The 22,731-nt window shown below is 42.8% G+C and overlaps 1 long non-coding RNA gene across 1 annotated transcript; it reads right to left on the bottom strand.

Moving 5' to 3' along the window:
* Positions 1 to 13,127: 13,127 nt before the first annotated feature.
* Positions 13,128 to 21,993, bottom strand: LOC118588416. Its single transcript, XR_004945593.1, has 5 exons — positions 21,244 to 21,993; positions 16,877 to 17,071; positions 14,609 to 14,708; positions 13,314 to 13,380; positions 13,128 to 13,169 (listed from the first exon to the last, which is right to left on the bottom strand). It is a non-coding gene; the product is annotated as an uncharacterized LOC118588416 (long non-coding RNA).
* Between the last annotated feature and the right edge of the window lie 738 nt (positions 21,994 to 22,731).

The raw sequence follows: 22,731 nt of genomic DNA, 5'->3' as shown, positions 1-22,731 counted from the left end.
CAGGGAATCAAGCACACGGTTCTGACATCATCACCCACCCTACACTCAGTACCACGGGGGTGGGGGGGATGGGGGCGGGGGCTGTGTGCACCATAGCATTGGTATTCTTCACCTTGTGTGGTCTGAGGAGACTCACAGCTACTTCCCTGGAAGCTGGTGTGTGGTTCTGGAAAGAGACCACAAAGCCCCCACCACCTGGAGTCTTAGTTCTCTTTCTTTTAAAATCCCCCGTTTGAAAATGAAGGAGGATCACAAGCTTTAAGTCTTGTGACATCAGTAAGAGCACAAGAAGTCCTGTCCTTCCCTCCCTCCCTCCCTCCCTCCCTCCCCTGTCTTCTGCTTTATAAGTGATCTTTTTGTTTTCCCTCACTAACTCAATATTGCATCCTAATTCGCCTGGGTCTGAGTTGCATCATGGGCAAGCCAAGGAGTGGGGCAGGAGGTGATGACTGGGGTTGATTTTAGCTGAAGCCTCTCAGGAGTCTATCCTCATAATAGATGCATCACTGTGAGAGGAAACAGGGGAAGCTGGGACTTCAGTGACTTTGGTCAGTAGGGGTGAATTCCAGGAGGCTCCCCAGCCTCAACCCTGACCTGTGCAAAAATAAGAAAAAATAATGATGAGAAAAGGGCTGGCATTGCAAGTGTGCACGCCTGCCAACAATTCGCACACAGTTGGGGGGCGCTCGGCTGGAAACCAGCATTTCATTTGCAGCTTCATTTGCAGTAGAAAAGTTGCTACGTGTAATACTGTCAGCCACTGACAGTTGGGAATCAGTGGCTCCTGGAGTGAGGCCCCACCAAACAAGCAATTTTCACTTTGCAAGGCAGAATGACCCTGGGAGCTAGGTGCTGGAGAGGAAGGGAAGTGTGGGTGTCTGTTGGGGCAGGTTTGGGCAGGGTGTCCATGGGGCTTCTGACGGCTGTTTCTGGCCCGCGGTTCTTGCCACTTGCAAGCTCTTCACACCACAAACACATCGCTGCTTTTGTGGTTTGAGAAGCTCTCAGGAGCCTGCCCATCTTTCCTGGAGGCGGGTAGAGGAGGGAGGATGGCAGGCAATGAAAAATAGCAAGTGGAAGAGACCGCTGTATAAAGCAACAAATAGAGCCTCAGGTGGCCCCAGGAGTGCTGGTATCTGTCTCGGATCTGCCACAAGCCAGACAGCGATCACAGCTGTCAGAGTTCTCTGGGTGCAGATGGTGCAGGTGGCTGAGGGCAGACAAGGAAGTCTTGGTAGACTTCCCTTATGTTTCTCTTAACTTTCTATGCTTAGTTACTCTAAACTCGGAAAACATGGAGAGAAGAAATGGGAAAAGGAGAAGATGGGCAGCATGCGCGTGAGCATTCGCTCGAAAGGAGAGGCAAGAAGGCTGGCGAAGGAAGGCTGCGACCATAAAGAAAACATCCACACAGATCCGGGGAAGGTATTCCTCGCCAAGCGCTAAGTTCCCTAAAGTAATCATGATTACCATCATTATCATAAACAACTGAAGTCCTGATTAACTTTGTAAAGGGCAGCATCCGGCGGATGACTCAGAAATGCCCTTCCTCCCACCCACTTTCTGCTCCGGAACCCAAGAGGATCCCTTCCCTGCGGGTGCACAGCTCCTTTTCACAGAGACCCTTGCTTTGCCTTTGCGGGAGGTTAGGGAAGAAAGGGGAAGCGCTTTAAGTACCCTACCCGGGCTATGAATCTAAACAGATGGTGTTGGGAGGCTTAGCGTGGAACAATCCAGAAGATCTGAAGCCACCCTGCAGAGAAGGTTCTGAGCATCACATCCTGGGCTCCGAGGCCTTAGCACTCTGTTCAGTCCGAGGGGCCATACCTGCTGGCTGCTTGAAACTGGAGGGCTATGTATGGACTTAAAGTTTACTTTTTCACGGAAGATTTTTTGGCTTCTCCGCTCTATTAAATCTCCACCGGCTCAGCTGAACTCCCTCGACAGCCCTTAGCTCACCTGACCTCAAGGATCTGCTGACTGTTGATGCTTTTGTTTCTCTGGGCATCACCCTGGCCTCTTTTCCTCTCCAGTTCTGAGCTGAGGCAGAGCTTGTTGAGTCTGATTTCAGACCTCTAACAGTTTCCTGTAATGGTCGCAGGAGGCCCGGAATCCCCTGCGCTCACCCAACACAGGAAATGTCTGGCGATCCTCTTGTGAGAACCCTTCTGCTTTATTTAGAATACGCTACAGAGTCTAAAATGTAGTACTGGGGCTGTGTGACCCATTGAAGTGCTGCAAAGAAGTCAGATTCCAACTTTTGCAAGAGACTGACAAACTTAAAAAAGGGGGAAAAACAACAAAGAAAGGAAAAATGAAAGAAAAAAAAAGAAAATAATACAAACCATGTCATTTCTCACAAAGGACTGCAAGTCATTTGGAATTGCCAGTTCAAACAAACACACAAATAAACAAATAAAAATATTGTGAGAAGATCCAAATTTAGAATAAGCTAATCCTGGTGATTAAATGAATAGGATCATATCAGCAAGTGGTATTGTGATGCTGACTGAAGAGCAAGGTAGATGTGAATCAGAGAACAATGAGAAAGGAACCGTTGTTGTCTCAGAAGCCTAGATGAGAAACCAGGCAGCTGGGGAGATTTTTAAAGCAGTTCTCTGGATACAGATAGCATGAGAATGCCCCCAAGAAAGTCTATAAACCATCCCCCCAGAAGCTACTTACAGTGAACTCATCAATCAGCACTGGGAGTGTTCTCAAAACCCCCAGAGACCACCAAGGAGCTGGTTTCTGATGCAAGCACATAAGTGTCCTTTTATTGTCAGGTTCAACCAGCCACAACATGGCAGATGGAAGGAAATGTGGCAGCGGTCATGAGCCAGGTATAGAGTTTTTATAGGGAAAAACCACAAGCCAGGAATTATGTACTTAGGATTGGGTAGAAAAGATATGGGGCAAGGTGATTTTTTTTTTTTTTTTAAATTATTTTGGCACAAAGCCACATTTGAAACCATTGGGTTAGACTTTTGGTGGGGAATCACAACCTGCTGAACAGGATTATCTGGATTTCTCAGTGGGATTATATAGATATCTTCAAGGGACATAAATGGCAGGGAGAATGTCTGCAGGAACATACTGCTCTGCATCTGTTCAAGTTGTCATGGCACATTCCTAAGGTCCTTCCTGGAACTGAGTACAGCAAGTGGTCTAAGATGGTGGCCCTACCCTAAGATGGGGTCTGTATTGCCTTCACAGGAGAAGGGTAGCAATTTCCTTAGGTAGATATTGAGAACAGTTGTATCAATAGAGGACCTAGATTTTGGTGTCTAGGTTTTTGTTTTGTTTTCATTCTGTAAAATTGCTCCAATGCATTTTTTAAAATATAAATACAGTAATTTTTGCTACCGCACATTGTTTTCATGGAGTCAGGAGCCCTGGCATTTGGCTTCTTATTTTCTACATTTTCCTTTCTTTTAAATACATTTTTTTTAAATTTAATGTGTGTGAGGGTTTTGCTTGCATGCATTTATGTGCATCATGTGTGTGCTGGGTGCCCATGGGAGTCAGAAGAGTACATTGGATTCGCAGAACTATAGTTACAAATGGTTCTGGGCCACCATGTGGGTGCTAGGAACTGAACCTGGGTCTTCTGCAAGACCAGCCAGTACTCTTTAACTGCTGAGCCATTTCTCCACCCACCCACACCATGCCCAACTTTCCTTTCTTGGGGAGAATGCATAACAAACCCGCTGTGTGTTCAAAATGGATCACTGGCAGCCAGGAGGCATTAAGCAAGTTTGGAGTACTTCTCACACAGGGAGTCATGTGCCTCTGCATTAAAAACACCAGCAATCTTTGCTGAAAGTATTGATTCCCAGGGGCCCAGAAAGGTCTTCTCATCTTGGACCAAGGCCCAGAAATCAGAATTAAGAATCAGCATTTGAATATGAATCACTGGTAACTATTTTCTAAGGTTAGATGAAAAATTTCCCACCCCAAATCCTCTTCTATTGGTGATCTTTGTGGCCATCCCATTAGGAAATAGGCTCTATGACCCCCCTCCTTTAGTCTGGATACAGATATGGATGTTTCCAATAACAGAGCATTATGGAAGTGAGATTCTGAGGTTTCTGATGCTCATAAGAGCAATGACTTTTCCTCTTTCTTCTCTCCAACCCTCCTGCTTGGAGTCCTGAGCCCCCATTAGTCCACCAATGACAAGACCAACTGAGCAGTTTGAGGTTTTTAGTATTGACCAAGAATAAGAGAAACAGATCTCCCAAGCTTCTCAACCATGAGGGGGTAGGGAGATCATAGCTATGGAACAAAAAAAAAAAAAAAAAAAAAAGGGGGGGGGGAGAAGGAATGGGTTAATAAATGGGAGGAATGTTTGCCCCGTTTCACTGAAAATAGGCAGAGAATTCTGCTCCCTCCTCCACAAATACTCTTTTCTCAGTTCTTTCTAGCCATGGCAGCCATCAACAGTCATGGTGATGGAAGGTATGTTATTTAGAATGAAGATAAAACTATAATGAAGTTAAAGGTTGTCTGGAGATCACTCTGGCAGACATCTTAGATCCAAACTGCTCCAATACACCTTCGGGCAGCCTGTCCTCCAACTTGAACAAGGCATGGTAGGAATTCAGCTAGGCCACATAGGCAGTATGTAGGAAGGGAGCCAGAGAGATCCCTCTAGCATTCTAGTGGATACATCCCATCTTCAAGTCATTCCAAAAATTTGAGTGAGAGGACCCCAGATGATTCTACCCTAAAGGACAAGCCCTCCTAAACACTCTAAAGATTAAGAAAAATACTGACTCTTACAATGTAATGACATTAGTGTTAACTATAATCATTTATTTTCTCTGTTAATTTAATAAAATATTTCTATTTTATTAATAATCTACTATTGCCATATTCCTCTAAAGATTAAAAGATATAGCAAATACCAAGAACTCTCTCAGTGTCATAGATTGTATGTTCTAAGGGTGGCAGGGCAAAGTATGTCTGCGGTGAGTGGTGGCAGGGTATATCAAATGTTATATTATATTACATTACATTAATAGCATAACATAAGGAGGTAACATTCAACACCGTGAAGACAAGAAAACAAGGTGTTGTGACAGGGAGGCACTGCTGTAGGCTAAGCAGTCAACAAAGGCTCTTATGGGAATTGCTTGAGTGGAGCCCAGTGTTTACTTTGCTGGAGCTTCTCTACAAAGCAGTGCAGCTGCTTTTCTGGACAGAAATGTGTTATCTGGTATTCCTGGAGACTTGCTGGCTGTCACTCATGAAAATCAGAATAGTACATCCTGTAACTAGAGTTACAGGTGGTTCTGTGCTACCATGTTACTAGTTTGTCTAGGTTGGAGGAGGCATCTCCCTGATCTCTGCCTTCCTCACTGGGCACTCTTCCTGTATGGACATCTAGATCCCAAATTCTCTTTTTTATATAGGAACTCATCTAGCTTGACTACCTCAATCATGATCCTATATTGGAGCAAACATACCTTCTGGGTTATGGGGCTAAGACTCCAGCATGTAAATTTTGAGGAGGAAGGACACAATTTAATTTTTAATTAGCTTTGGAAGATAGACATCCAGTGATATAATAATAGCAGACTGTGAACATAGCAGAAATAGAAATTAAATCAATTTAGGCAGTCAAGAAGAGACCAGTGGTCCATGATTGGCAGGTTGGAGTATCAGCTCCATTACCACCAAGAACAATACATCAGCTGTACTCAGGAGCTGGAGGAGCTCAGCTGTTGTATGCAATCAGGTCTGCTTTCATCTCATTCCTAGCTCATTCTCCTCTGTATCCACTCTGGCACAACTCTAGCAGGCGTTTATTTTCTTGTACATTATTACAATTGTTTTTTATTGACTTTTAGACTTTTAGACTATAGTCTTCCTTTTACATCCATCCTGGGAACCACCCATGGTGGAATCATTTTCCAAACCCAAAATCTGATCCAGTCCTACCCATCCTAAATGTCCTCCATTATCTTGCTGTAATGTGCAGAACAGAACCCTCCATGTTCTAGATGTTTATCAACCCAGCTGAACCAATACAACCAATTCCTCCAAACTTTCACTTACCATTCCCCAGACTCACTGAGCCCCTTCTGGGTCCTGCTTTTGTACATAATTTCACACTTTTGCCATTTTTTTCTTCATAGACACTGTATCATTCAAAGAGGCAATTCAAATAAGAATACAACTCAGTAAACAAAATTGTCATCCTTCCGCACCATCTGCTGGATGCCTCCTCACTCCCCTGTGCCTGGGCAGAATGAACTGTTCCCCTGACACTGTCCACTTAGTATTTGATTAATATTTATCACTCTAGATAACATTTGTTTTCATATCAGTCATTTGTCTCCCTTGGTCAACAATGAATTATCTAAGACTCTAGTATAGCAGGCATTCAGTAGATGGCTATCTGCCCAATTTACTGGAATACAAATAAAGGCATGAATCATGGTCCTTGGGTCACCCCCAAAATAATCACTACCCTCTAGTCACTGATACCACAGGAACAGCATGAGCATCCACATAACAGCCTTATGGGCATCTCTGTTACCATCAAGATGGCTTAGTATATTTGGTACCTAGACACAAATTCAAGTCTCAACATTGTCACAACCTGTAAGGCTTGTGTTCAGACCATCTTTAGTCTTTCTGTGCCTTAGTTTTTCATGTGTAAAATAGACATTTGATCACGCTAACCTGTGGTTCTCTCGCTTGTTGAAAACTTGACGTTAGGCTCATCTTTTGCACTTAAGCCAGAATTCTTATAATAGCTTGTGCCTCTCTTCTTGTTCTACAGTCTTAAGGGGTGCAGGTGTAGGGGTGCTGTTGAGATCCTCCTCGATGTTCCCCCTTCCTATATGAGATCTTCAGATGCCGATGTTACCTATAGCAGACTTCAAACCTCTGTGTCAGAAGGAAATGCTTAAGGGTGTAGATTCAAACACTTCTATATTTTACTCATGAGCTCTTGGCTTGTGGTAAATTGAAGGTGCTTCTCTAAAAATCCCTGATGTAGGAAGCAGTGCTGACCTTTCCTCCCAGCCTCCTGGACTCTCTTCCATTAATTTCCTTCAGTCCTCATTAGCATGTTTCTCCTGCAGACTTGGAAAGCTGGAGAAATTCTTGCAGCTAATTTAACACCTGCAGGTTTTGAGAGTTGGTAGAGAAGATGCATCAATAAAATAATCACTTGCTTTTTCTCTCTAAGATTTTAAATGCAAACCCTTTAAAGGTTAGACTTTTGTTATGATTTCTATTTGTGTTTTTACATCGAGTCATATGTTAATTAATGCTCTTGTCTTTTCAAATGTAAAGAGATGAAAAAAACAAGTCAGAATTTTGACATACAAATGGAATGGCCATCTATGAGAAGTAGCCTCATGTTTCACATGCAGGCTTGGGCTTTTTTTTTCCTCACAGAGCTACTGACCACTTTAAAAATCTCTCACAATGCCAAGGGCCAAATGCAAGTATGACCCAGACTATGGGCATTAGGGGCACAGGTGGAAGCTGGGAATCTGTCTGCTTTAGTGAAGGGATTGGGTTTAGAGTGTTACGAAGAAGAGGTGGGTAAGAAAATCTAAGAGGCTTAAAGCACAGGTGTTGCTCAGTGTGCCATAGGATGTGTCCAGATAAACCCTTCCTAAACTGAGGATATCTTAAGTATCTTAAGTAGAAAATGCAGTGCATAGATCTCACCTTCCAAACATCCCAGCCCGACAGCATGATCACATGACTGCTTGGGGGCTGTGGCTGTGGCTGCTGCCCAACATTGTAAGGGGTTTATTCTTACACATTGCTAGCGTAGGAGCAGAGCAAGTTCAAAATCTGCAATCGGTTTCCTACTGAATAATGTCTATTATGTTTGTCCCATCACAAAAATGGAGCCACCCAAAGTTGAGGACTTTCCAGTGTTTGTGAAGTATAGCTACGAGGGTGAGGAAGTTTGATCTTTAAAACACCAAACCAAACATTAACAAAACCCAAGTGAGGGGCAGGAATGCTGTCCGAGAGCATTTGAAGGAGAGATTTTGAGTTCCTGCTGGAAGGAGGAACTGTTACTAGGGAGACCAAAAGCTACTTTAGTGGTACCCTTAGAAGAGGGCACTATGGGATAATTCTCAGGAGGAGCTGACCAAGTTGTTGGAGTGGGCTGTGTTTGACAGTCAGCCCCTCCTCTGAGACTTCTTAAAGCAAAGCCATTTGCATGTGGAGAAAGATGCCAGGCAGAGACTGGGAGAGTCTCATTCTAGGAGTACCCAAGAGCAAGAGGAATCTAGTATGCATGAAGTATCATGTGGAGGGTTATGGGAGTTAGAAAAGTAACAGAGCAGAGATGTGCCTATAGCTCGGCCAGGTGAAAACACTAATAGCCAGGAGAAGTTTGGAGACACAGAGACTGGAGGACCCAAGACAGACAAAGAGGACATTAGTAATGGGGGGGGGATGCGCTACAGGGAATCTGTTACAAGCACTTAGGGAGAACCCCTAAACCGACTAGGCTAGGCCCCTCAGTCCAGGTAACTCATTCAGGAGGTTCTTAATGGTAAAAAGCTGGGAAAGGAGATTTAATCAATGTGGCCACCTTGGGAAATACTTTATAAAAGGATTCAGGGAACTCCAAGTCCATCTTCAATAGGACCTTAGGCTTAATGAATTAGCCAGGGGTAGAGGTAGGCATGACCAAGCATCTTGCTCAAGATGTGGTCTGGTTGATCATTACCCCAGTTCTGATTCTTCAAGGTGGTTTGAAGACACCCTTATTGCTTGAGGGGGTCAGGGAGTATAAGGAAGGGCAGTGGAGGAGGGGAACAATTGAGAACAAAGTATAATAAGGCCATGACCCCATCCAACTTTTAAAATGGGACATTTGTTTAAAACCTTGCTGCTACCTTAATTTCTGAACTAAGAGTGAAGAGAAAGTTAAATCATTTGTCTGGGTTGTAACTATGGGAATGGGAAGAAGATTCAGCAGAGTATGGCTGAAGACATGGATGAAGAAAATCAAGTGGCAAGAGTTCTGAGTGCTTCTTTCAGGAAGTCATGGTGACATCAGGGTGTAAGGAACACATGTGACCATTAGTAAACACACATAAGAGGCATAATCAAGTTTATTAACAATTCTCCATAGCCTAACTTTTATTTCCCCAGCCGCACCTATGAAGCACCTGTTAAAAAAGTATCTTCTGACTATTTAATGTCAACCCTTATGATCACGGGGCTTCCTTTTCTTAAGAACTCTCAGTTCCCTCCCACCACACTCACCCTGTACTTCACACACCAGGGTGGAATTAAGATTTCAGACTGAATTTCTAGGAGGAAACACAGGGAATGACATTGATTATCTGGTCCCATTTACTTTTTCCTTTTGCAGCTTTCTCATTTGTGATACTTTTTGTGATACCCATCTTTCCATTTGTAGTTTGAAAATTGTCTTGTAAAAACACTTCATACATTATAGTTCCTTGTCATACATGATACAAGTAATTTTTTTTTTTTTTTTTTGGTTTTCTACTTCTCGGGCCTTATTTTTATTACTATAAACTTCTAAAAGTTTGGAAGCCCTCACTTGTCAATCTTTTCTTCACAGTTCCCAAGCACACAGTTTTTAAAAGCCTTGTGTGTTACCTCTCCTTCTAGTCCTCAGCTTCCCTGACTGTGTGCTGCCCATGCCAACCTTTCTCTTGTATTTGCCCTTCATTTCATGGGAGGACTCCTTCTATACGAGGAAACATATATAAGAAATAAAAACACATACGATTGGGTCCTTGTTTATCCATGAAGGTCTTTGTTGTTCTTGTCCTTAAACGTTGTTGATAGCTTGGCTGAGTATAGAATCCAAAACAATGTCTCCTTGGAAATTTGAGTATATTATTGATTTTCTGCCTAGAACCCAGTGTTTCTGATCAGAAATGGCTGTTGGTCTATTTATCTTTCCCTGGGTTATTTCCTCTTTGTGTGTCTAGAAACTTTGAGGAAATCCACTTTATCCTGTAAGTTAGGAAGTCTTTGCTTGGTGGGTCTCTCGGTGTGGCATTTTCTTATATGTTCTACTTTATTTTCAGTGGACATTGTATCTTCAGAGTCTATTGTCTGTCAGCTCCAGGGATTTATTGTTGTGTTTAATTTCTCCAATCATTTTAAATTTTTTGAGTCCTCCTTTTCTCCCTAGAAAATCTTTTAGATTGGTATTAGTCTCTGAGGTTTGCTACATGTGCCTCTGCAGTTTCCACGTGTACATTTTGCTTTCCTTTTTGCCCCAAGTTCTAAGATTCTTGACCTTATTTTCTATTCAGCAAGTTGGTCATCATCTTTGTCCAGTTTTCGCTTCTATCTGGTGAAATCTAAATTCCACAGTGATTTAATTTCAAAATTCCTTCTTGTTAAATGTTCTATCAGGTTTAAAATATTCTTGGGTTAATGTCTTTTCAAAAGGCATTAGTCTTAATCTGTAGTTACAAATATTTTCAAGCCAATCAGCTTGAAACAATTCTATTCTTCTTCCTAAAGATTATATCTTTTTCTTCTCTTCTGAGATTATTGAGTTTCTACTGATCCTTCAATTTCTTTTTCCTGGTGCTTTATTATTTTTATCATGCTTTGCAATCTTTCTCAGCAAGTGCTTCTTATAACTTAATGACATGTATAGGAAGGTGATGTACATTTTCTCAACAGTCATCCATGTTTCTTTCACAAAAGGCCTCTTCCTTAAAGAGAAGGACTAAATATGAGACCACAACCAGCCAATATGACAGCCTGACTTAGACTGTATGGGGACTAGGAACAGGGAAAGGTTGAGGATCCCCACAATTGCCCATTCCAAGCTCTTTTGGGAGGTGTGCTCCTTTGTTATTTGTCTTGCTATTTCCTCAACTCCCTTTCTAGAAACCTCCAAGTATAGATAAGGCTATGATAACCATTTGTCTATATTTGTCACTGAGGGCTGGCATTTGATGCCTCTTTCCTTGAGTCTAGGATGCTCTGTAAGCATTTTGATTCAGAATACAACCAAAGTGATGCTATCAGTTCTGGGTATCAGCCAACTCTCCCTCCCTGTGTCTTGGAACACTTACTATGGAGAATCCATCTGGCATGTAAAACATCCAAGTATCCAAAGACCACCATAGTGTGAGGAAGCCCAGGCAGCCACAGGGAGTTGTACAGAGATGAAAGATGGCCAGACTACAGATTTCCTAGATACTTGAATGGCTTGCTCTCAGGCACACCAATGAGGAAACTGACTCCATCAGCCTCATCTCATCTCTGCCTGGACCTGATGGAGAAAACCATTAAGCTGAGCCCAGTCAACACACAAAAAGGTAAGAGTTGTTAATAAGCCATTGTCCTAGGCATTACCTTTTAAAGTGATATTTTTTAAAGCAATAATTTATTGTTACATAGTTTTCATTGCAACAGAGTGATAACTTCATCATGAAGTCTTCTCAAGCTACTTTTTCCAGAATACAATAGTAGCTGTCATCAACTCTCTTTTGGAGGTAAGAACCCCTTGGGAGGGTTAAAACATAGTCTTTCTATAAAAGACTTGAAGATGAATGCTAAGTCTGTTCTTCCATTTGAAAGCATTAGATTGGCCTTCCTTTCGTCTTTGAAAGGTCCTGAGCTTGCCTCTTGTGCCTTGACTGTTACATGTTCATTTTATCTCTGTCTATTAGATAAAAATCAGACACCCTCCATGAAGCCCTCAAAATTTAAGAGTTAGTAACCCACCCCTATGTCCCCATGTGTGCTCTGTGGTGTGTGTGTGTGTGTGTGTGTGTGTGTGTGTGTGTGTGTGTGTGTGTGTGATTTCCAGGCAATCCTGGGAAGAAATCGAAGTAGTGTATGTTTAGCTCAGACTGCCATCTTGAATCAGAAGCCTAATGAATTCTAAAACAGAACACAATGGTAAGAAGGCTCGTTATGTATTTTATTTACTTTCATTTTCATCTTGGATAGTGTTAGGAGCACTGAGCAAGTGAAGTGTGTCCCTTGCCTATGAATGTTTTATTAAAATAATTATCTAGGGAAAATTCATCCAAAAAGTGTACTGCAAACAAAATCTCCAGAAGAAAGTGCTACATAGTCTAATAGAGTTGAATCTGATCCTGTTTCTCACATACAGACTTGAGTAGTAGAACAGACAGTGCAGATAGAGAGAGGGCATATGATTGTACCGCCAGGATGAAAGTTCTGTAGCTAAGTCCTTGATGTTCTGTGAACCTGAGGAGTTTGTGTGACAATTTGTAGGCCCTTTGAGTGAAACAAAAAGTGCCAGAGTACTAGCTATCTTTTTGCTTGATTATGTTGAAGATAAGAGATACACCTTTGGGATGTGACAGGAATTGGGCAATGGCCCCTGCCAGGCTCTAGACTGAGTTCAAAGGCCCCCTGTTAGGTGAGAGGGTTGTCAGTAAATGGCCTGATTCCACTTTTCTAGAAGCCATGAGACTTTCATTAATTCAGTTGCTTGTCACACTTGTCAGAGTTCCCTCACAGATGCAAATAACCCTTATTTAGAGTGTAGGGGCTTAATTGGTTCTCTTTCTATTTTTAATGCACTAATCCTCCGGTCTCTAAAGTCTGGGCTAACATTTGAGGGAAGGGCATCGGCATCTAGACCAAGTAGGAAAAAAACTATCAAGACAGACGATGTAACAGCAAGGGATCAGCCGGTTTTTGTAGAACCAGAAGTACTGAAGTTGCTGAGAGGGACAAAATGTTGATATCTCTTAAAACTGATGTATTTTGTATATTTGTTAATCCATTAATTCAGAAGAACACTTGGCCATACAGGTAGTTAAACAATCAAGGAAGGCCACAGACATTGGGGACCCACTCCTTACTTTTGGATCATTGAACTGACCCAAACTTGAAACATTCCATGCAGAAACACCAAAGCCTCATAATTCACACATGTAGTCTTTTTAGATGGTCTAGATCTTTCCTGCTGTTTTTGTTAATATTCAGATGAGCTTATTAGATGCTTCCTCCTCCAGCAGATCATCAAGTTATCCCTTCCTACTGCCATGTTCCTTCCTGAATTTCCAGTAAATACAATGTTCTCAGACCTTGTATTATTTTCAGTGATGTCTGAGTGACCATGTTGGGCTGGCGCCTAACACAAATATTCCTTTGACCTACCTCTTAATCTGGCCATGTTCTCTCCTGACTTTCTGAAGAAAAGAACCACAAGATATGAGTCAGTAATGGCTTAAGAAGGATCAGACACAGACCCCCCCCCCTTTAAAAAAAATCAGTAGAGCTTAGGAGAATACCATTGTTAAAACCTTTTAAGGCTCCTGTCTGGATAGACTCACCATGATTTTCCTCCAACCTTTCTCTTAGAGCAGGTATTTTCAAACTTGAATAGATTCATGAAATCACCTTGGGAAATCAATTAAAAAAATCAGATGAGAAATTCTGATTCATGGTTCCAGAGAAAGGGCTGGAAATGGCATTTTTAATAAGGACACTCTCCCCCCACACACACACACACCACACTAGCAAATGTTGATATAGGTGGAACACTGACTCCATGCTGAGAAATGATAGGCACACATTAAATATAGAAAGTCCTGAACAGCATGGAAAGCTAGATGTACTTATTTACTCTGAAGAAGGTCTTCGGAAGGAAATGCACACTTATTCTGTTATGGAGGGCAGGGGCAAGGACCTTTCTGCCAAAAGAGGATGGATGATGGATACTGAGAAGACATTCAGATGAACTCATTGCTGCTTGTCCCAGACAGCCACATAAGGAGAGGCTAGAGAATAAATGAGTATGCTTAAAAATAGTCCTTGGGGGACTAATGGGTAAAGGTACGGGTTGCCAAGCCTTATGACTGAGTTTAACCCCAGGGACATACATGGTAGAAGGAGAGAACTGACCACTGCAAATTATCCTCTGACCTTCATCCACATACCATGGCACTTGACACATGCATGCATGTGCACCTGTGCACTCTTGAGCATACACACATACACACACACACACACACACACACACACACACACACACACACACACCCCAAATACAGCCAATTAAAGTATAAAAGAAACAACATTTAGTCCTTGAGGAAAATGATCCCATTAAGAGCCAGGAAGAGAGACAATTGTCTCAAAAGAAAGAAGGTTCACAGAGGACACTGAGTTTAGCCATCAAATGTATTGTGTCCTTAGGAGAAACATCCTAGGAAAGGAAAATGAGAGAGAATCAGCTGAGATGTGTTATGTCAAGATGGTTTTACCTTAACTTCCAAGTCTGATCAATGGCTAATGCTCCTAGGGGCATTTTGTTAAGAAAGACTGTAAAGTCATTTCTAAGAAGCTTAGCAGAAGAGTAAACATTGATTGATTAGTTATGTCTGCCCTGGGCAAGCAAGACAATCAGGTGCATCCTTCCCTGCAATCCCTGTTATAATATTATTGGAGTTTCACTATAGCATGAAGAATCAATCTCTCTCTCTCTCTCTCTCTCTCTCTCTCTCTCTCTCTCTCTCTCTTTCTCTCTCTGAAGTATCTAGATGAGAGAAGATTTGCCACATGAACCGTTACAAATACATTGAGATTATGTTTACATTGCTGAAGATGGCAGCCTTGCCAAGAAACTTACAAGTGCTTGTCTGGTAGAAATGTAGGCCGTTTGCCCTCATCCACTGCTCATCACCAGATTCTCTCAGTCACGTCTTACATCTTCCTTTATTCTTTGAGTTCTATGAAGAAAGACAGGTAAGCTGGTCACTTTGAGTGGCTTTTCATGTCTGTAATTAGTAGGTATTGCCCCCTCTTATCTCAGTGATCTCCTGATTTCAAACCACAAAAATGAGCTGCATTTCACGAGTGGGTGGTTGGGTTATGCTTACCTTCAAAGAACAGCCTCCTTTAAGGTACCTACTTGAAAAAATAAAATAAAGTACATATAATTGAGAGGCTAATTGCCGATCAATCAAATCTCTTCATTCAAGGGAGTACCTGTTAGTACTTTGTAGGCCTAATTCAAGTTAATGCCTATGTGTGAAAGAAATATAACTATAGCATAAGATGTTTTTAAAGAAATATAGGTTGAATGCCTTCAATAATTAGATCCCCCCCTTCAGTTCAGCTTTACCTTCTTCAATTGCAGTAAATATGTGTCTTAGTTAGGATTACTATTCCTGTGATGAAAACCCAGGACCAAGCAACTTGGGAAGGAAAGGGCTTATTCATTGTATGCTTTCCCATCACAGTTCATCATCAAAGGAAGTCAGGACAGAAACTCAAGCAGGGCAGGAACCTGGAGGCAGGAGCTGATGCAGAGGCCATGGAGGGGTACTGCTTGCTCAGCCTGCATTCTTATAGCACCCAGGACCACCTGCCCAAGGTATCCCATCTAAGATATGTCAGGCCCTTCCCCATCAATCACTAATTAAGAAAATGTGTTACATGCTTGCCTACAGCCTGATCTTATGGAGGCATTTTCTCAATTGAGACTCTCCCTCTCTGATGACCCTAGCTTGTGTCAAGCTGACACAAAACTATCCAATATAACATGTTGGTTGCTTTCTTGCCACCCTTCCCCCAACTATTTTTCTTTCCCTAATGTTCCCCATTTTTTTCAGGATGTGCTGGAAATGATGACTCTACCCATTTTAACAAGTTGTGCATTTTCTCTGTCCAGCTACAGTGACAGGGTCATTCAACATTAGCCAATCCAGTTAAAACAACACATTGTACTTTTGTTGGGAACAAATATGGATAGTATCTATTTCTTGCTGGAACCATCTAGCCCTTGAAACTTCTGCAAGGCATTTTAGAATGAAGAGTTGGACTTAGGGAAAACAACTGTGTTTGGTGAACTGCTTAAAGAAAAGAGAGAGATAACACAAACCTACAGCCAAAACCACCTGTGGATTTTTCAGGCAAATGAGTCAGTAATTTTCTTTTAATGCTAAATCCAGTCTTCATTAGTTTCTTCCTCCTCTGACCTTTGTAGCACAAGCTGATGCACCTAGTTTAATCTGAACTGGGAAAACCCATTTCATCAACACTGTATTTGTTTCCCATGACTGGATTTCTCCTTTCTAGATTTTCTTTTGAGTGAGACTTTGGGAAGCATGGGACTGGACACCTGATAGATAATGACTGATGGAAATCATCAGCATGTGCCTAGAGACACTTGGGATAATCATCTGTGCCTTCTGAATCAATACCATTTACATGATGCCAATCGGAAGGCAATGAGAGAGAGAGAGAGAGAGAGAGAGAGAGAGAGAGAGAGAGAGAGAAACTGGAGACTGGTTTGGTTGTAGATGGAGATGTTTGTGTGCCATGGGAAGGAATTAATTATGCAAAATGATGAAATATGTGGAGACCAGAACTAGTTTGCCATCCTGGAAGCTGAGGTTCCTAAATCTTGGTTTGCCATAAATTGAGTCATCTTCAAACACATTAGGCAAATAAACTGAAACTCCAGTATGATTTGTGTATTCAATCCTGCTGTCCGTGCACAGGCTACTTTCCGTGGACCTCCAAGATCACAGTTTAGTCTCTCTTCTTTGAATACAGCTGCCCACTTATGCCACAGCAACCACATAGCTGCTCAAAGAATACAAGGGGATGATGAAATGGCACCACTGATTTTCACCCATGTAAAGGGGATGCAGAGAGGAGTCAAGCGAGCTAGCTTTATTTCTGACATTGAAGATGGAAGCGGTAACCTTCCATGTAGTGTAGCCTTAGGAATTCCATTTGCAGTCAGAGCAGAAACTATAGCAGGCTGTCCGATGAGAGTTCAGGAAAGAGTCCCCTCAGAGGGCAAGTGACTTCAGTGCCTCAGCTCAAATAAAGACATCTAAGAGAGGATGGATGGAGTAGGCAGCAGTAAGCAATCCCCCTTGCTCACCTTAGTGATGTCACGACTTAGACATCATGGCCAAGTCTCAGATGCAGAGCAGGGGCTTGGCTGTGGCTTTGGAGCATCTTCTGATGCAGCCAGAGGAACTACATCAGGACTTGGGCTTGCCTTGTGGGGAGGACGATGCAGCCCTCAGGGTTTGGAAGCATTTTTCTTGAAATTGCCCCAGGCTGCATGGACACTCTGTTGGTAAGTAAAATAACAGGAGATGTCTCATAAATGCATTAAGTGAAATCAGGTCATTGTAGGAGTAACTTCAGCATGAAAAATGAAATATAAGTCAGGGCCACTTAAACATGTCCTCTGGATTTTTTCTTACTGACATAGTTCTGTGGGCAGGTGTATAATCGGCATGTCATCACCAGACACTAGGTGACTGCATCACTTGTCCCCACTCCATGTCCCTAACCATCAACTGGTCCCCACACCCTGTCACATTCAAAGGCTCAAGTTGCTTTCATTCCTGAGGAGTCATTGTGGTTTTCTCTTAAATTTTAGTGTCTCTCTTAAAAAAAAAATGAAAACTTGCTTTTCAATTTAATTTAAATTTTGTAGTGTTGAGGATCAAAGCCAGAGCCTTGTGCACCCTGACACTGAATTATACCTTCAGCCTAGTTATTTGTTTTTTTCAGTGTACCATGAAGGTGCAGAGCTTAACATCCAGATATCAGGATACTGTGTACATAGAGAAAAATAATCTCCCTACAGCCCCAGATTTTCATCACAAAAGTTCTTTCCAAAAATTACACCAAATATATTCATCTTTTCTACATTCCTTTAAAAAGTAATTAGTATTTGTGTGTGTGTGTGTGTGTCCACGTGCGCGTGTGTGTTCTCTCCTTCCACCTTGAGATGGGTTCCAGGGAATAAACTCAGGTCTCTAGGCTTGAGAGGCAAGCACCGTTACCCACTGAGCCATCTCAGCAGCCCACTTTTCCTGTATTTTAAGCATGTGCAGGCAGGGTTAAGGATATGCATGCTTCCATCATCATCCAAGTAGTGGCAGATGATATATATTGTACTAACCCTGGCTTTTTTCATCCCCGTTCATGGAGATAAGTTCATATCCACTTCTAAAAAGCTTTCTTATGTTTTTATAGTATTATTTTTCCAATGATTCTCCAAGGGATTTGCGCACATGTCGTTTGATTATTTTCCTTCTCCATCAAGTGCCTCCATAAATAATCTCATCTCTGTGTTACTTTGCATATGTATGCCTTTACATGAAGACTACATTTGCAGAAATGGAATTGCTGAGTCGATGGGAACTGCACATTTGTGATTCTGAGATGTCTAGCTGTTCTCCATATGAAGTTACGCCACTTGAATTTCATCCATCAGGCTAGGAGACTGTCTCTTCCCCTGAATATCCACTAGGATGGTGATGCCAAAGCTTTTTTGATTATTGCCCGTATGAGTGCTTAAGAAAAAAAGTTATGATCTTTGAAGATATATCTTAGTGGCAGAAGACTTGCCCAGCGTGCAAATGGCCCTGAGTTCTATCCCCAGTGCTGGATAAAGGGAAAGAATTGAGGTGGGGGGCAGTTGGAAGAGGGCAAGGGCAGAGGTAAGGTTTATGATGGTACGGTTTTAGTTTCCACTTACTACTGAAATATGTATCTTAATATAAGATGTTTAAGTCATCTTATCCTTTCCAATGAGCGGTCTATCGTCCGTGTCTCTCCTGAATGGGAGGCAGGAGCTCCCTATTGCTTAGAAAACTAACATGTCATCTGTGAGTGAGCTGTAGTTATTTTGTCAGGGTGCCATTTACCCTTGACCTTACTTTGGGGGTGATCTCCCTTTCAGAGCTTCTATTGTTGAAATTCTTCAGCTAAATACTCAACATTTTCTTTTAGGAAATCTGGCCCTTGTACTTACGGAAATGTACTTCTGAATACTCTTCACTCCGTTTCTCCCAAATGGTAACAATGGCACTACTAACAGAAAATTGGCATCGGAGCAATATGTCCACACTCATCAAATTTCATCGGCTCTGAGCAAGCACTCCTGTGTGCACCCAAGTTCTGTGTGTTGTCAGGTGCTGCTCTGTGTATCTCCTGCTGTAGATGCAGGACAATCATCTGGTCACCCCCGGGGCCTCTTATACTGTCCCCTAATAACCACGGCCCCTTCCTTTCTACTTTCACCTCGGTCCCCAAACCCTGGCAACCATGAGTCTGTTTTCCATCCCTATATTTTTGTTATCTCAAAAAACAACGACAAAAAAACATCACATAGCCAGGCAGGGTGGTGTAATCCCAACACTCCGGAAGCAGATGCAGGTGGAGCTCTGAGTTCAAGGCCAGCCTGTTCTACAGTGTGAGTTCCAGCATAGCCAGGGCAACTTAGAGAAACCCTGTTACCCCAGGGGAGAAGCTAAGACTCTGGGATCTGCTGGGAAGCCTATGCGGAGGCCACTCTCCCCTCTTGCTTCCTGTGATTATCAGGTTAGCTCTTGCAGAAGCTGCCTGCCTGCTTGGAAGGCAGGCAGGCAGGCAGGCAGGCAGACGGTGGCTCCTGTGAGCCATCTCAAGCTCCTTTTCTCTCCACCAGTAGCAGCTGTGTAAGAGTCTTGTCAGGAGACACGGGATGCTTATTCTTTCCTATAGCCAGAATGCCAAAGGAAGATTTGACTGGAAGGCCTGGCTTCTGGCAAAGCTACCCTGCAGAGTTGGAACACCCAGTACACAGAAAGGCAGTTGTTAAGGAGAAGGCATAGGGTGTGTGGTGCTCTTAGACAGGACCCTTCTAGGAGGGGTGAGTATGAAGAGGTATAACTCCCTGTGCATCTGCAAGGTGTCACTAGACAGAAATCTATTGGTTCTTCGTCCCTGCTTTTATGATAAAGGGAAAGTCCAAGCATTAGAGGCATTGTGTTTGCCCCAGGTGATACTAATATTGCCTCTCTGTCTCTGTCTCTCTCCTTCCTTTCCCTTCTTTCCCCAAGGAAATAAGACACATTATTATTCTTAAGCCAAAAATAAGGCATTCCCAGTATCATGACTAACTGACATCATGTAGCAGCTGATGTTTTGCTAGTGTCTTCATTGTCCAGAACTACCCCTTCTTTTCTCCAGAGCAAATTAGGAGTAGCTGAGGAAAAGGCAGACGTATGACCCTGTCCAAATAATTTTAAAACCCAGTCCACCTTTTCATGGTTTCTGTAACCTTTAGTTTCTGAGAGATGGCTTCCTGGTCTTGTAAATCCCTTCCCTTGTCTCTTGTTAGATGGGGGCTTATGAGACCTGGGGTCAGGAGGGGAGCCTCTGCCCTAGGCTGCTTCTCAGGTGTATGTGACAGGTGTCTGGTGATGTGTGTGGCTTACAGGTTGGTACTGTCCCCAGATTAGTTACTAGTGCTTGGTGCTTTTGCCCGTGCTTGCAACAACTCTTTGGCTTTCTCCTCCTTGCCTGGTTGAGGTCTTAGAGTCTTCCTCTACCAGCTGGGCTTCCTCTCTGTCCTGGTTAGTGCTGTGGTCTCCAGTGTCTTAGTATGCCCTCCCTCTGCCCATGTCACGCTCCAACTCTCTACCTCTCAGCATCTGCTGTGTGGCATTGAATCTTCCTCCCAGTGGGTCTCAGGAGACTCAATGGTTTCAACACAACAAAGAGTGGGAGAGCTCAGAGGAGCAAGCCAGACTTGGGAAGGATCCAGCCAAATCCTCCACTGCTTAACTGCATTGGATGCCTCCTGTTGCACATTGTTATAACTTGTATATTCCAAATTATCTATCTATCTATCTATCTATCTATCTATCTATCTATCCATATCTATCTATCTATCTATCTATCTATCTATCTATCTATCTACCTATCTATCTACCTATCTGTCTATCATGTATCTATCTATCTATTATCTATGTATCTACCTACCTATCTGTCTATCACCTATCTATCTATCTATCTATCTATCTATCTATCTATCTATCTATCTATGATCACCATTGTATGTATATACATGTAGTTAGATACTACAAAAGTAATTTAAAATGAACACCAGGCCCCAAGAATCTCCCAGCATACAAACCCAGGGAGGCCTCAGAATTGACTTGAATTTGCTTGATTTGTAAGCAAGTAAAACTTAGCTTTTCCTCATAAATGTTAACAGAAGGAAATGCAGCTCAAGTGCATCTGATCAAAGGCAGCTAACAAGCTGCTTCACAGCTAGGGAACTTCCCTGAGTGCAGACTTAACCGCAGTGGTATCATTGCGGCCAGCCACAGAATGCCTTTCCTTTGTCGTTAATGGCCCCTAACTCACAATTGTCTCTTGCTCAGACATTCTAAAGTTTTATTGCACCTCTGTTAACCTTTTAAAGAACAGATAGACATTTGAGAAGGACGAACCACATACCTAACCATCTCTCTTCTCTCCTCGTCCATTTCTCTTTTCACTGCCTTGAACTGTTGTACATTCAGGTGGGAAAGATGGAGACTTGCCTTAACTTCTGCCCTTCTGCTCAGGCTGCTGTACTTGGAGCTCTCCAGGCTTGTCTGCTGCCTGTAATGTGTGAACAGGGAACTGGAGAATTAGACAACAGCTCCTTCTCTCTAATGCCTGGCTCTCTGCTATGTTGTATGCACAGTGCTCAGTTTTGAAGGTCAGAAGTTCCTCTTCACTTCCTTTCCAAAACAGACTTTATGCATCCTCTCCCTATCAAAGCAGCTGCCTCTCTTCCCCAAGGATTAATGGTCTGTGCCTGCTGGGGGAAGGGCATGTACATAGGCAAACAGGAAAAGCACATGGGAGTTTAAAAAGCAGCAACGAAAAACTTGCTTCTGTTTTCCAGAAAAGGAAGAACTCTCTCTGGCAAACACATATAAACATGCCCTTACCCCAACCTGCTGAGTCCTCTGTAATCATTGGGACCAAACCAGAAACCCAGAAAAAGCTTTGAGTCTTTTAAGAGGACAACAAGAGTTTCTGAGTTCCAGTGTCACAAATGGTATGGCAAGCTTCTGTGGAAGTGAGCCCTAGTCAGAACAAGTAGCTCCTCTGGGAGAACGGTATCTTTGGCCCTTGATCATGGTCTGCTCCGCTGCCAGTCTGTCTGTTTGTTTTGCTTTGGGGAGTCTCTCCTGGGCTGAGAACCAGACTGTTCCTTGCCCAGGTCCCGCCCCTCTGCCTGGGTCTTTTCTCTGTTTTGCATCTTCTCCCAACAGCATCCTTTGATGATATTTGCTTCCTTGCTCACTTCCAGGTCTGGCTCCCTTGACCTGGTCCAGTCTGGATTAATTAGTGAGGACTTTTGCACACCTTGGCCAGCCCCAGGCTTTCTCGAGAGCGTGGCTGCTGATTCCATTTTAACACAAGCCGTCTTGGCTCATCCCCATTCTGAGCACTGTCTGGAATGTGATAACCAACTCCAGCTAAGTGACAGGGGAATGAGAAAGGCAGAAGGATGAAGCAAGGCAGTGATTGTCAGCTGTGCTGTTTGGAATTAGACAGCCCTGAAGTCAAGCATCCATTTTTTTAAATTTACCTTTTTATCTGGGAAGCTATGCACAAAACTCAAAACAGATTTTGTCTTGGAATTTGCCAAGGAAAGTGGCCTAGATGGGTTATGGGAGAGAGTAGGGGTACAGTGTGCATGTGAAAGGGGGCTTTGACTTCATCTATGATGACTTCATTATTTTAGAAAAACAAGAATGCCTTTATACATTGCTTATGAAATTAGGAGGTGGTAAATGAGTACACATGTCTAGAAATAAAAGGTCAGTTTTGTTGGTGTTGTTTTTTTCTTGTTGCCACAAGGTCTTGCTATATAGTCTTGGCTGGTTGTGAATCCCCTGCGCAGCCTAGGCAGACCTTGAAATCACCAGACAGCTCTGGTTGGCCTCC

Source organism: Onychomys torridus, chromosome 8 (assembly GCF_903995425.1).
Source record: "Onychomys torridus chromosome 8, mOncTor1.1, whole genome shotgun sequence".
NCBI lineage: Eukaryota > Metazoa > Chordata > Mammalia > Rodentia > Cricetidae > Onychomys > Onychomys torridus.
This window is presented reverse-complemented; position numbering and strand designations above follow the sequence as displayed.